We start from the raw sequence: 16,063 nt of genomic DNA, 5'->3' as shown, positions 1-16,063 counted from the left end.
TATGAAAACACTCCATAGCAATCAAAGCATTGTCTGTGATTAGTTGTCCCGGAACAAAAGCACTTTGATTCTCTAAAATAATCTCACATAGAACATTCTTCAACCGAATAACTAGACATTTCAAAACAAGTTTATAAATGACATTACACAAACTGATAGGTCGAAATTCCAGAGCATTTTGGGGTTCTTTAACTTTCGGAATGAGGGCAATGTTAGTTTTGTTAACATTTTCCGGAAGAGTGTTACCATTTAAAACTCCAGTAACAAAATTTGCTATATCATTACCAACAATATGCCAGAAACGTTGATAAAAGATAGCATGCATACCATACAGGCCCGGAGCCTTATTTGGGTGCATTTGTTTGAGAGCCGAGTAAACCTCCTCTTTTGTATACGGCATTGTGAGCATAGCATTCATAGATTGAGATATTGAATTCGGCACCTTGTTGAGAACCTGGTCAAAATCGGCAGTAGTAGGATTTGAGGAGGTAAATATACCCTCAAAAGAATCACCAATAATTGCTGCTATTTCCTCCTCCTCGGTTTTCCAAACTCCCCTCTGATCTAGCAGCCCTTTGATGGTATTTTTCCTTTGATGTTGAGAAGCCTTATGATGGAAATACTTCGTGTTTCTATCCCCTTCTCGAACCTCCGCAACTCTAGACTTCAGGTGCCAATACGCCTCATACTTCTCTTGTAGTTCATCGAGGTGTTTCTCTAGCTCATTGCACTCTCTACAACTGTCTTCATCAATCAGCCGCCCTTGAGCTTGTTGCAAGGCAAATTCAGTGCTTGCAATCTGCAACCCAACCAATTAAAATGCTCCTCACTCCACCTCATCAAACTCCTACCCACCGAAGCCACCTTCCCAATCACATCCAAGGTAGCTGATCCTTCCCAATCATCCCTGATAATATCCTCACACCCATCATCCATCATCCAAAAGGTTTCGAACTTGAAATCTTTTTTCTTCTTTTTCTTCTTTTTTGTGCGAGTGACATCTAGGCAGTGTAAAATGGGCGCATGGTCTGATTTAATTCGGACAATATGATCCACAGAGGCGTGTTTAAACATCGAGCACCAAGATGCCGAGCCAAGGAACCTATCAAGTCTCTCACGAACTCTCGTAGCTGGTGTTCTCCCTCGTTCCCAAGTGTACCATGTACCATTGTAACCCAAGTCACGCAGCCCACAATCAAATAATACTTCTCTAAAATTTTTCATTTCTTTCCTTTCATCTCGTGCCCCCCCTTCCCTCTCATCATAGGATATCAATTCATTAAAATCACCTCCCAACACAATTGGAACCTCATCCTCACATAAGCGTCGGATAAGCTGCCAGGTATTTGATTTTTCTTCAGCTTTTGCCCAACCGTAGATCCCAACAAATCTCCACTTCAAAAGACCCTCACTCCAAATGTCACCACAAATGTGATGTTGTGAAAAAGAAAAGAGCCTAAAATCCACATTCTCCTTCCAATAAATGCAAAGACCACTAGACCGACCAATACTCGGGACTCCAAAAGCTCCATGAAAACCCAAAGTGCCCCTGAGATCTTCAACTACTTTATTATCTACCATCGTTTCAGAAATAAAAATAATCCCCGGGCAAAACTTATGACTCCATTTACGAAGCCGTCGAACTGATCGGGGGTTGCCCATTCCCCGACAGTTCCAAGCTAACACATTCATTGGGTGCGGCGGGGTTTGCTAATACCAACCTCCGCCATTGGCCCCACACCATTCGAAAATTTTGTGTATATTATTTTCTTCCCTATATGCTGCTCCCCCTCTTCCACGTCTTCCCCTTCTCTAATTCGCTTCCCCCTTTCCACCAGCTCACTCTCCGATTCTTTGCTTCCCCCTCCCTCTCTAGCTATCCTCTTCCATTGTCTCATCCCCCCCCCCTTTACTCCTACTTCGCCAATGGCGGAGGTTGCTTCCCCCTCCTCCTCTTCCATTGTCTCATCCTCTTCCATTGTCTCACCCCCCCCTTTACTTCTAGGAATGCATATAAGCTGAGCTTCATGGACTTTGTCACCACAAACAGGGGCCTCTGCCACCCTAGCAAAATCCTGTTGCTCGACTGGTATTGTAGTAGTTATCTCCTTCAGACCCTCCCCTTCTGCAGTCATTGTATCGGCAATTCAGCTATAAGGACATCCTCACCACACTCAGATACTTTCGGATTTCCTTGAGTAGAGTCAGCAACACCCTCCTTCACCACATTCAAATCTGTCCTCTTATCACCATCTTCACTGATTTGGTGAGATCGATTTTTCTGTAATAAAAAGCCTTTTCACAGCACTGCTCAATTCCCCTTCATCATCAGTAGTAACTTTTTTATTGCTTTCCAAGGGGTAGCAACACGTAGCTTCTCATTGAATTTTCTAGTAGCAACAACCTCATCACAGTCCTTCTCACCGTGGCCTAGCTAACCACACACATAACAAAAAACAGGAAGCTTCTCATATTTAATCGGCACCTCTATTAATCCCCTCCCCGTCTTCAGTTCCACCATCCGCATTAATGGGTTATTCACATCAATATTAACACGGATTCTAAGAGATTTGTTAATTCCTATAACATCAGATTTGTCCATAGCAATAAAGGAACCAATTTTATCCCCAATTCTCCTAGCATTGTCCTCATTTTTCCTCCTTTGAAAAGTAAATCATATACTCGAATCCAAAAAGGTACATAATGAAGTGGTATTTCCGAAGGTTTCGACATACCTTTTGCATCATCTAGAATCATGACATGGTGATCAAAGTGCCAAGGTTGCGAGTCCATAACAAATTGCTTGTCCTTCCAGTGGTGAAATTAGAAATAGAAAGTTTTGTCCCCAATGACGTTCGCCTCACAACCATGCTTAGGGCTCCATACTTTCTTCATTGTGTTAATAAGGGCATTATTATTCACGTTACGAGGTGTGTGAATTTTTCCAACAATAGCCAATTCAATTTGAGCCTCCTCCTCTCCACCCCATCATCCTCTCAATAGATATCCGCACTCCTCTTGTTAGGGTCTAAAATCGCATTGTTTTCTGTTTCGTGATTCGCCATAAGGGAAAAATTGTAAAGCAAAGGAAAAAAAACAAGGTAGAAACGAAAGAATCGAAGCTTCGAAGTAGAAGCAGAAACTAGAAATAGCTAGAAGGAAACCCTCCCAAGAGAAAAAAACCCTAGAGGGAACTAATGACCAGTTGTAGTTAAAAATGAAGGGAAGAAAAAAAATCTAGGCAAACTGTTTCTAAAAGAAGAAACTAGCCGTTATGTGGCCCCTTGGTCGAAAATATTGCCGAACTTAGACAATGATTGGTGACAATTTACCGTTTTTTTATTTTATTTTAGGGTTTTTCTAAGCTATGCCTCCAAGGTTATTGAGTTTTTAAGGTGTGCCCATTCTTTTTTTAAAATTACAAGATATACCCTCCAACTTAAGTTGTTTATTCAACCGTATCCTATAACGTTAATCCAATGTTAGTAGTTGTTTTAACGGTTCATTACCACACTTTGGAGAGAAATTTCACGCCCATATTAGGTTATAGTTATATAAGTAGGTTAACATTTAACATTTTTTTTTCCAAATTTTCTCATCTACTTTTCCTTCTTTCTTCTAAAAGCAACCATTGATATGTCAAGCTCTCGGTGTATTTCTTATTCTTTTTTCTCATCAGCTTCTTATTACTTCCTATTTATTTACAATTCTAACATCGAGTTTACGTCAGAGGGTATGGTTGATTAAACAACTTAAGTTTGAGGGCACAACTTGTAATTTTTAAAAAGCATGGACATACCTTGGAAACTCAACAACCTTGAGGGCATAGTTTAGAAAAACCCTTTATTTTATTATAAGGGGTAGTAATTTAAAATATTTTTTAAAAAAAAGGTAGTTCAAATAGGATGTTTTGAGATGTTAATTGAATGTAAAAAATTCTTTGAGATTCCACATGCCACAAGTGCCATAAGAAATTCAAACTTAATTTACATAAACAAATTTAGAAAAAAGGCATTATTTTGGGATGATCAACAAAATTGTTGAAACCCATTGTAGCCCACTTGTGAGTGTCCGACATTAGAGAAAGAGGAGAGGTGGTTCCACTTTATAAGGTAGAGGAGTTACTCCTAGCATTGCAAATTGGTTTTAGTATGGAAGCTCCAAAGCCTTGTTTGTGGACCAAACTCTACTCCTCCTTGTTCGGGTTGCCCAGGCCCATTTCATGTTGTTTTAAAAAATTTATCAAAAATTAAACCGTGACATACTTTTTAGTAGTTTTAACATTCCTTAATACTTGCAACAGTCAAGCAATCCATGAATTGAACCAACATATATGCCATTGTCCCACTAATACAATTTAATTTTAATTTTTACAGAGGAAGTATGCAGACTGCTTCTCAATAAGCATCCAGAGATGATCACATAAGTTGATGATGTAGGATACAACCTCTTACACAAATGGATAAAGATTGGCAAACTATGGCCATTCCAGCTGCTATTTGAGAGAGATTATACCTCTAACTGGAGGAGAGACTTCATTGATCTGATGTGTTCGACTGATAAGTACAACGACGAAACTCCTCTACATCAAGCAGCTTCCACCGAAGGTTCTGAAACTGTCCAAATTGTCAATTTTCTTGTAGAAGCTTATCAGGATGCTTATGAAAAAGAAAAAGGAGTTGTATTGCGAATGAGTCCGTGGAAGCGGGAGAACCATGAACGTAGAACTCCTTTAATTTCTGCCTTGGTTGCCCGACAGGAAGAAATCGCATTATATCTGTTATCAATCGATCTAGAGAATTCTATTGCCAAGGGTGCTCTCTTCGATGTTGTAAAACATGGTTGTGATCAAGTTGTGGAAAAGATTCTAACCTTTGTCCCTGAATCTTTCCTAAATGTTGATGATCGGAATCTCTTACATGTTGCACATAAATGCACAGGTTTGTCGATGAAAACAAAATATTTATTTAACTCATACTTCATTCTTACAATTCCTTTTTTGACATTAAAACGTTTTTGTAGGGGTCAAGCATATATTCTCATCAATAATTGGAAAATTTTAAAATACTTGGTAGTTCTATCAAGGGGTGTTCATAAATGGTCTGGACCGAAAAAAATAGACCGGACTACCTCGGACCGGAATTTGGTCAGGAATTCGGTCCGGTCTTCGGGTCTTGAAATTTAATTTTCCTGTCTTCGGTCTAGTTCTGTCCAAAACCCTATAAAAACCGGTCTTGGAGCGGACCGATTTTTTAATTAAAAATATGAAATTTTGACAATTACCACCTTCTATTATGTCCACTTTAGCAATTACCACCTTGTATTTTTTTTTTTTTTTTTTGAAAATTACCACCTTCTATTTTCAAAAACATCAAAAGTTACCACCTTCCCCACCACATGACGTCATGTGGGCCCCACCCTTTACCTTTCCCTCCTATTTCCCACCCATTTCTTCGATTCTCATCTCTCCTTTTACTTTTTTTCCCCCAAAAAAATCAGAACTCTTTAATTCACTCCTCTAAATCCAAATTGACGAACAATTATTGGTGGTTGCTGCAACATGACAATGATTCCCAAAAGAAAGGTATGTTGTTCATCTTAATTTCTTAAATTTAGGGGTTTTCAATGCGTTTTAGGGTTTATGATTGTAATTTTGGGAATCAAATTAACAACAAATTAGGGTTGAAATTAGGGTTTTGCGAATCAAATTAGGAGTGAGGGTGTTCAATTGGTGAACTAATTGACAACAAATTGTGAATTATTACCCGGTTGAAATTAGGGTTTTGCAATCAAATTAGGGGTGAGGGTGTTCAATTGGTGAACTAATTGAGAATCCTAGCTTGTTCCCCCTTCAACAATGACATTTCCAACCCAATTGTACTATGATACTGCGCTTGGAAAAGGTACAATTTTGGGCAATTTAGCAACTATTTTGACCAAGAATTATGAGGAAGAGAAAGGATGTGACAATAGGGAGTAAATTTTCAGGTTGTATTAGGTGGGTGAGGAAGAATTGATTGTCATTAATGGTGAAGAGAGACAAGGGAGATGAGAATCGAAGTGAGGAAGGGGAAATAGAAGGGAAATAGGCAAGATGACGTCATGTGGTGGAGAAGGTGGTAACTTTTGATGTTTTTGAAAATAGAAGGTGGTAATTTTCAAAAAAAAAAAAAAATACAAGGTGGTAATTGCTAAAATGGACATAATAGAAGGTGGTAATTGTCAAAATTTCCTTAAAAATATATGTCAAACCTTAAATAATGATAAAGATTATCGTTAATAAGCTTAGAAAACTTTAATGTTATAAACTTTTTTGTACTAAACATACAAAAGAAGAGTTAAAATATAATTTTTCCTTTACTATTTTTCGTGTTTTCCTTAACTTTAATTTATTTATAATTTAGATTTTTTTTTTAAAAAAAAAAATTTATTCTTAAATTGGTTCAAAGCGGTCCGGTTCGGGTTTTGAACTGATCATTTCGATCTGGTCCGAGTTCGGTCCCAACTTAATCGATTCGATCTTTGGTTTTCAAAATTCTAATTTTCGGTCTTCGGTACTGTCCGTTCCGGTCTTGGACCAATGAACAACCCTAGTTCAATCATGTGAAATTTGTAGATTATTAGATGATCAAAATCTCTTATATGTTTGCATAATCTCCAAAATATTAGTAATATAATACTCCAATGGAGTTTCTACAAATCAAACTGAATTAGATCTTTATTAAGAATGTATTAACTCCGCCACTACACTTAATTTAGAAATTAGTTTGTGGCCTGAGCAATATCTCAGGTTGCTACTTGCTAGTTTGTACTCCATACTTGTTTAGTTTGATAATTATGTTTTACTTTTTTTTTTTATTTCCTCTCTAAGTGTTTTGATAATAATCTTGAAAATTTCATTCATAATTTGAAAAATGATTTTATTTACATATTAGGAGAACCATATTCAATATCTTGTGTGTTATAATTATTATGATTTAAGGATGTTCAACAATTACTGCCTATTTAATAGATATATAAATTTATTATTTTTCTTTAAATCGAAAAACTTTTCAAAGTTTTTCTAACTAACTTTAAAATATATGTTGTTAAATCTTCTTAATTATGATCATTACATAATGGGAATAAATAGTGGAACTAAACACTAATCAGGATCTTTTACCAAAATGGCTAATTTAATAAAAGTATTTACCAAAATGGCTAATTATAAATTTTTATTCCAAAACTAGCTAAGTTGTTTACATGGAAGGAATTTTTTTTTTCTTGTTTTCCTTTGAACCTTTTATATTATTTGTTTCTCATTGTTGAGCATAGGAAGTAGGAACTTCATTAGCCACCGTACACGATCTAAGATGAGCCATATTCACATTAGAGGAGCAAGATTAACTTACCAGATCAATCAATCTAGAAGCAGATTGCTCTTCAAACATATTCATTGTTTTCCATTACATATCACATAAATATTTGCAAGATTGTTTTTATTGTATACATTAAACTCAACAATATTCAAAATTAGCCGGCAGTAGGAGAGAGCATACAATTAGCAGACATGAAAAAGATAAACAATATTACTTGAATTTCTAATTTTTGTGATATGATCTAGACAAAAGTTTAGATATATATATTTTTTTTTATCTTGAAATTAGGGTTTCTTATGAGCGACCATTTACATATATCAGTACATGGCTTCTAAATTTTCCAATTAAAAAATCCAAAAAAAAATTAGAAACATAAACCAAATCAGATCAAAGGAAAAAAAAAATTCTATATATAATTTCTTTCTAAGTTATTAGTCTAGCTAGTTTTGGAATTAAAATTTTTAAATAGCCGTTTTGGTACATACTTTTTTTGAATTAGCCATTTTGGTAAAAGATCCCACTAATTATCTTATCTGACTTAATTATAATTTTATTAGAAAAAAAAGAACAATAAATAGATAGCTATGGTGGTAAGACTTAAAATTTATTACTCACTGATATCGACATGACATGTTTATGAGAGATTGTTATAAACACTCGGGTGTACCGTAGACCCATGAGCATTTGTTCTAATTTTGATGATTATTTTCCATTTTATCATCAACTGAAAAGCAAACACTAACCGTGGGTTATTTGGGTGTACGGTATACCCGGGTGTATATAAAAAATTCTATATGTGTATAATGTGCATATTTGAAAATGTTATATATATATCCACAGAACGAATTGGCTTGTTATTGGTGCAAAGATTACCATGGTAGATAAACGACCCTGATGATAATGGAAAGAGACCTCTTGACATAGCATCTGAAAATGGTACGGCATGGCTTATACGAGCGCTACTGAGGAACGATCCTTCTTCAATCAAAAGTGCACCATCTGCTTGGATTGAAGCATGCAAACGAGGTCACTTAGCAGCTGTACATGCATTTATTGATTATTGTTCAGATTTCAGAATGCTTTGCCTTGAGCTAATAGACACTCCACTTCACCACATTCAACTGAAATCTAACAAAGAATATCAAGATTTTCTTGCAATGCCGTTAATAGGGACAATGAAAAACGTAATCGATTCCAGTGGTGCAACACCTTTGCATCTAGCGATAGCACGTAATGATATCATCTTTGTATAAGTACTACTCACCACTGAGGGACTTGATTGGAGCATTAGGGACAAATTTGGTAACTCTGTAATAGATTTGCTAAGAGAGCGATGCGACCAAAGTAACGAATGGGTATGTCAACTTCACCCTACTATATATATATATAGTACTTATATACTACTAACTTTAAATAGATCATAACTACTTAGGCCCAGTTCACTTCATCTTAAGAAAATAATATTCATTAAAAATCAGTTCTATAAAAATAAGTTATGTTCAGCAGAAATAAGTTCAATTTAGTTTTAAAATAATTTCAGTCAATTAAAATCAATAACTTTAAAGAAGAAATATAATAGAAAATCAAGAGATATAATTTCGATTCAGCAAAATAATTTCAGTTCAGTAAAATTAATTTCAGTTCAATAAAAATAATTTAAGCTCAACAAAAATAATTTCATTTCAATAAAAATAATTTCAGTTTAGCAAAAATAAGATAAAGTGAACGAGGCCTTAATTTTAAATCCATCACACTAATGGCTTGTTTGGTTTGCAATTACTCTGGAGTATATTATAGATATGATAATGAAATTTTAGATATGTTATTTTACAAAGAATAGAATATTCTTGTTCATTATCACGTTTATGGATGTGACATGGACAGTTTTCAAATGGCTATAATAAAGGCGCACAACAATTAATATAGTATTGAGATAATATGTAAATTTTGTTAATATTTTTGATACTCTCATTGAGCTAGTTGACTTTAGTGCTCTCTTGGATGTGTTTGTAAGCAGGATGCAATGTGCAAACGCATTGGGGTAAACCCATGGCTAAGAACAATATACATCGACCCTATCAAGATTGATATGGGTGGTGCAAAAGGTACGCCGGGCACTGGAGTATCCGCAGGAGAAATGCGCAAAACACTCTCGGTGGTTGCAGCTCTTCTCGCAGCCCTTACATTTGTGGCAGGATTTACACTCCCTGGAGGCCTCGACGAAAATACAGGAGAAGCAGTTCTAGCAACCAAGGGATCATTTGTGGTGTTCATACTAGCAGATACATACGCGATGTGTTGTTCCGTTATGGTGTTGTTCTGCCTAATGTGGTCTATGGTATGCGATCAAGATAGGTCAATTTTGTTAATTGATCGAGGTTTATATCTACTAAAGCAATCTTTATATGGAACATTGTTGGCGCTTATGACCGGAGTCTTCTCCGTCATCTCTCAGAAGTCATCTTGGGCATCCATCCTTGTTATTGTTATGTGCTCTTTGGTTGCTATATCAACCAACAAGACTATCTTGAATAAACTACTTGACATGTCAATTTCTTCCTCAACAAAGAGAGACACAAGTCAAGGAAGTCCAGCTTCATCAGCGGTAGAGGTATTTTCCACACTTTTAACAATTCTAGTATTAATAGCGTTGATTGGTATATTTCAAGTATATAGAGTATTGGAATATTTATATTAAAAAAAAGGATTGGAATATTTCAAATAATTTTAAGTTGTATATAAATTTGTCAAAAACCTCTTTATAAAACAACTTAAAATTAATAAACGCCAATACAACTTATACAACGGTTTCCTGGGTGGAGTTGGAGAGGGGGTAGTGGTTTCTTGGGAGTGGTTTCTTGGGTGTGGATGAGGTAGTCAACACCGGAAAATAGGGTCAATTCCTATAACTTTGCAAAAATAAATTTTGAAAAAACCCACCTTTTATAAGAGCAAACACAATGTATGGTTGCCCACAACCATTGTGGTTATTGCTTATTTTATTAATTTCTACATCTTTCATCTCACCTATAACCACTTTTATACTCATTTAATAACCAATGTCTCCTAATAGTTAACCAATACTTTTTGGTTATACATTTTCTCTCGCCTACTTTTACCCAACCCCACCACACAATATCTCTCTTAAATCCTATCATATATAACTAATGCACTTGGTAATAATAATCAATTAAAACTAATAATTATTATTAGCATACATTAATTAAATAAAATGACTTATGTTTAAAATTAATGCATTATATTATTTAATTAGTAAGTAATTACTCGTTAATTAAGAAATACACAATAATTGCAACTTTACTAAATTCGATAATAATAAAAATAATACATATTCTATCAAATGACAACAATCTTTAAAAGATAAAAACGAACCGTGCTTGAGTACAAATACAATAATTTGATGTTACAATTATACAACTATTAATGCAAATTATTTTGCTTACTGTTAATACCGAATTTGAGCCACATATATTCAACTAAGTCTTTCTTCAAGGCTTTATGAATAGCTTCCTCACGAACACGAGCTCTATTAGACATATAAATTTCCAAACTTGCAATTCGGTTGTTGCTATTTTCAAACTGAAAAGGCTCTTTGGTGTTTCATAGGAACTGCAATTTGGTTGTTTTTCCATCTTGATTGCCTTCTTCATGACCTCTTTCATTGACTTCAACTTCTTCAACTTCTGGTTCATTGTCGTCATCTGATGCATTTGATGTGTATGAGCAATTCAAACTCGGAAATACACTATCATCACCTTGTGACATAGGAAATAAAGACATAAAAAATGTTAGATCACCTTGCGAGATTTGAAAATTCTCAAAAGTTGGGATAACATTTTGAGTTATGAATAATTAGGATTTTGTGTTGGTTGAAAAGGAAAAGAAGTGAAAGTACTTGGATTTGAGAAATTGAGATTTTGTGAACCATAATTCGAAAATTGTTGAAAATTTGTATCTAAATCTGAGTTGAGATCAATTGAAATGTTAGAATTGTAAGGTTGAAGATTTAGATTATTTTGGGGTTGTGATGATTTTTGAGATTTTGTGGGTTTTTTTTTCTTTTCTATTAGATTTTGGAATATTCATATCTTACAAAATTTGATAATAAAGAGAGTAATATTCACTAAAAAAAAAAGTTTCAAAATACTTCAATATTGGGCACATTTTATAGAGAAAAATAAAATAGAGCCGTTGGTTTTTTTTTTTTTGTTAAGAATTGTTTTTTAAAATTATGTCCGTTACAAAATTACAACGGTAATACAAATAAGAGCAAATCTCAGCCATTGATTAAAGAAGTAGGTGCCACAATCCTCTTGTGCCACGCCAGGAAGGGTTGTCATAGAAACCCAGGCCATCCACTTGCAATATTTTATTGCATAACCAACCCCAAATAACCGGTTATAAGAATAATCAGGTTATTGAAATATTCCCCCAACTTTTTCTCTCTCTTCAATTTTTTAATTATTTTTTCACTTTTCTCTCCTAATAACCAACCCAATTGGTTAATCATTTGGCATTCTCTAAGCAATTTTTTTGCAATAAACCACCTTTTAAATTTTCTTTTGCAAAATCACACCTTAATCAATTTTTTTTTTTTTTTTGCAAAACCATACCTTTATGCCGGAAAATAGGGTCAAACCCTATTTTTCGGCGTTGACTACCTAACCCCACCCACGAAACCTCCTCTTCCCTAGCCCAATTCACAAAATAATCCCCACCTTCGCTCCACCCATGAAACTGCGTCCCCTACTCATCCCCACCAACGAAATCAAACTCCCTTCTTTCCACCTCCTCGCAAAATCTGGATTTAGGGTGGTTCGAGTGTTAATTTAGGGTTGAGGGAGTACGGCTAGGGGTGTCGGCGCTGACAGTGGAGGGGAGAAAGGTGGCTAGGGCTATAGAGGAGGGTTTAGGGTGGTCAATGTCATTAAAGGGGTGTGCTTAGGGTGGTCAATGCCGTTAAAGGGGTGTGTTTAGGGTGGTCAATGTCAGGAAAGGGTGGTTTTGTGGGTGAAGTTGGGGAGGGAGGTGGTTTTGTTGGTGGGGCTGGGGAGAGAGGTGGTTTCGTGAATGGATTGGGGTAGTCAGCGCCGAAAAATGGGGTCAAACAATATTTTCCGGCATAAAGGTATTGATTTGCAAAAAAAAAAAAAAATGATTAAGGTGTGTCATTGCAAAAAAAAGTTTAAAAGGTAGTTTATTTTATATATATGTATGTATTATGTGTGGAGGTTTCTCATAAAAAAGTGCTTTTATAATGAGTTAGGTTTCCGACAAAATTTCCTAGAAACAATTAATAAACTCCATCCATATCCAATATAAAAGTTTGTCCAATAAATATTAGTCAAGTTTCTCCATATAATTTAAAGTCTCCATATTAATCAACTAAATTTCATCATTGTTTTTTTTTTCATTAACTTTATTAACCTGAAAATTTCTACACTATTCATACTTAAAATGACTACCACAATATTTAATTGGCTGGTTTTTTATTTACTTTTTGTTGGTCAAAATATTTTTAAAAATTTCCTTTTTTTATTATTAATTATTACTGTTTTATAAATTTTTTTCATTTACATAATTAATTATTAGTTTTTAAAAAAGAAAATTCATTTTTAATTAAGTTTGACTAGCGAAATATATATAAATAAAAATTTATCCAATCAAAATTGAGTATATTGGTAATCATATTTTAAGGATGACTGCCATTGAAGCATAACCAATCATTTCTTATTGGCATTCAAAATTCACAAAAAAAAAAAAAAATCATTTTGGATTTCTTATTTGCTTGACATAAAAAAAAAATTAAAAAATAAAAGTGAAAATGGGGGCAATGATCAATTATGGGAATTTTGATTTCCCTTTAAACATGTGAATATACCTACCCAAATCCCCTTGATAAATTAAATTCCTATGATAATTTACTTTCTCCATTATCAACCAAACAATTTTGATGAATTTCGTATCCCATGATTTTGATGATGAAATTTAATTCCTACAGATTGAAATTTCACTTCCCTAATGAACCAAACGACCCCATATATTTCTTTATAGACTTTTAACTTTAATCAGCTTTATCACATTATCTCTTTTTAGTATTCAAAATTTAGAACAAAATAAATCCCTAGATTCCCAAAAACATATTCTTGTTGAAATTATAATAATTGAGAGATGAGAGAGAGAGAGAGAGGGAAGAAGAAATTTTTATGTATTTACTCCTATGGTCTGTAATAATTATAACTTAAGAAGGTTTAGAGTGATTTTGTTTCACGTGAGTCCGATTTATAATGCATACTCCCATCCCCTACCCACTGTCACTGCCCAGCCCCTGCCGGCATCCTTCTCCCTCCTAACCCACGGTGCCGGCAACCCTCCCCACCTTTTCTGGCATCTTAAACTTATCATCACTTTGAATTCTACAACAGAATATTTGAAGTTGCCCAGAAAAAGCTTCGATTATCTCAATCCCTATTACTCTCTAAATTCAACAAGATTTCAAGAACCTTAATTCTATGTGCTCTTCATTCATCAATTTCTCATAATTTAATCAATCCCCCATTACACTCTAAACCCCCATTAATTCTTTGTGCTCTTCATTCATGAATTTCTCATAATTTCATAGAAAAAGCTTTGATTATCTCAAACCTCCATTACTCTCTAAATTCAACAAGATTTCAAGAACCTTAATTCTATGTGCTCTTCATTCATTAATTTCACACAATTTAATCAAAATGACAACCTGCTACAATCCTCAAGACGAATCAAACGATTATGAAGAAACCCAATTCACAGACCCCCAACTTTCACTCTCGATCATGTTTTTCCAAAACATGGTGGGTTTTTTCATCGTCAAAATCATCGGCGTGCATTACTACACCGGACAAATTAGCGGCCAGGAAATGGAGGGTTTATGCTTTGGCAAAACTAATCTAATACGAAGTATCTGATATATATATTCCTATAAAAAAAAACTAACCACTTACACTTTGAAGCTAGCAAATATTCCAACACACCCCCTTATTTCAAATTGGATTACTATGACTAACTTATATCTTACCTCGAAAAATTTTTTGTTTTTTAAATAGTATTTTATGACGCACATCTCATCCCCCCCCCCCCCCACAATTTTCCTAATGCACATTATCACCAAGCAATATTTTTAGAGTCCTTCTTTCTGCCTAACTGCACTTCTTGTACATATCTACAACATTATTTTTTTGGAATTTGTAAAGCACTTGTCTTCACCATGGTGTCGTAATCAATCATCACATACTTTTATTCTTAACCACTCTTGGCATGGCTTTCCTTTTATTTTTTTAATCATAAAATAAGATGGAAGATTACCTTCAATTACTTACTTCTTATTTCTCTCTCTCCCAATCTAACCCGGCTCTATTGCCATGTTACACTAATTTACACTTTTTGTATTTTAACAAGTGAAATGCTTTAAGTTTTTGTACTATATATCTAATTCACTTTGACTAATGTTTGTGATGTATACATAAGCATAAATATAGTCTTGTTGGTATTTATTCGAATCAATGAATATTTAATAATAGAATTTAATTTTTATAGTTTTTAATTATTGATAACTAAATATATTATCAGTCAACACGGAGGAAGTATAAAGGAAAATGATAATTAAATATTAAAAGGTGCAATTATTGAAATCTCTTTTCAATTTCAACTTTCCTCATTAATTCTCTCATCCTATCCAAACATTTTATAGTTAAATTAAATTTATGATAGAGGTACATATTGTTGTAGGAAACCCCTAATTCGTATTTTATAAATAAAATAGTTAAAGTATGACGATTTTTTGGCTCATGCTCATTCATGCAATGTTACGTTCATGCTAATTAAACTCTATTTTTCAGAGGACACCACTGACTACTCCAGCAATGATAGAGCACTTTCGAAATGGTGACGCTATGGTGATGACCGTGTTAAATGTAGACCATATGCCAGAATTTATGAACACTGACTCTAGCGACGATGATGATGATCCAGGAAGAATTGTGTTGACAGTAGATAACCTTTCAGATTTGATTAACCTTGGCATTAGAGAAGGTCCCAATGGCTTCGAAATATATTCCCACTAGTGATGCAGTTCATCGGAATACAAAAGTGAACCGTGCTTTTTTTTTTTAAAAATGTAAATTTGTGCTATGTAAAGGTTTGCTAGAAGGTGTTGTGCTAGTAACTGTAAGAGCATCCACAATGGTTGTGCATAAGGACCTGCGAGCAATTTCTAAATAATTGCTAGCTACATGCAAGCCATTGTGGAGTTATAACCTCTTGTAGCTAAGCCAAACTAAAGCTATGTAGTTTCACAACACCCAACACATATATTGATTTGTTTAATATTCGTTATGTATTTGTTTGTTTATTTGTTTATTTTTTAAAATTTTATTTATTACAAAAGGATGTAGCTTACCATTATAAAGGTTGTAGCTTAAATCTTTTAGTTTGGAGATTAATGATGTGGCAACTTAAATCTACATGTAGCTTACCATTGTAAATGCTCTAATTTAGACTGTTGATTATTAAGGCAATTATTGGTTTGATTTTGTCTTTCGACTGTTGACTAAGGCAATAATTGGTTTGATTCAGGACCAACTGCTGGTATCAGCACCAACTGCTTGAAATCTTTATCTAGTATGTACATAACATATTTCTTAATC

General features: G+C 34.3%; 1 pseudogene; it reads left to right on the top strand.

Annotated features, from left to right (window-relative positions):
* Positions 1-4,546: 4,546 nt before the first annotated feature.
* On the top strand, positions 4,547-15,638 carry LOC145643094 (uncharacterized; annotated as a pseudogene).
* Positions 15,639-16,063: the final 425 nt, after the last annotated feature.

This window comes from Chenopodium album, chromosome 8 (assembly GCF_948465745.1).
Source record: "Chenopodium album chromosome 8, dcCheAlbu1.1, whole genome shotgun sequence".
Lineage (NCBI taxonomy): Eukaryota > Viridiplantae > Streptophyta > Magnoliopsida > Caryophyllales > Amaranthaceae > Chenopodium > Chenopodium album.
This window is presented reverse-complemented; position numbering and strand designations above follow the sequence as displayed.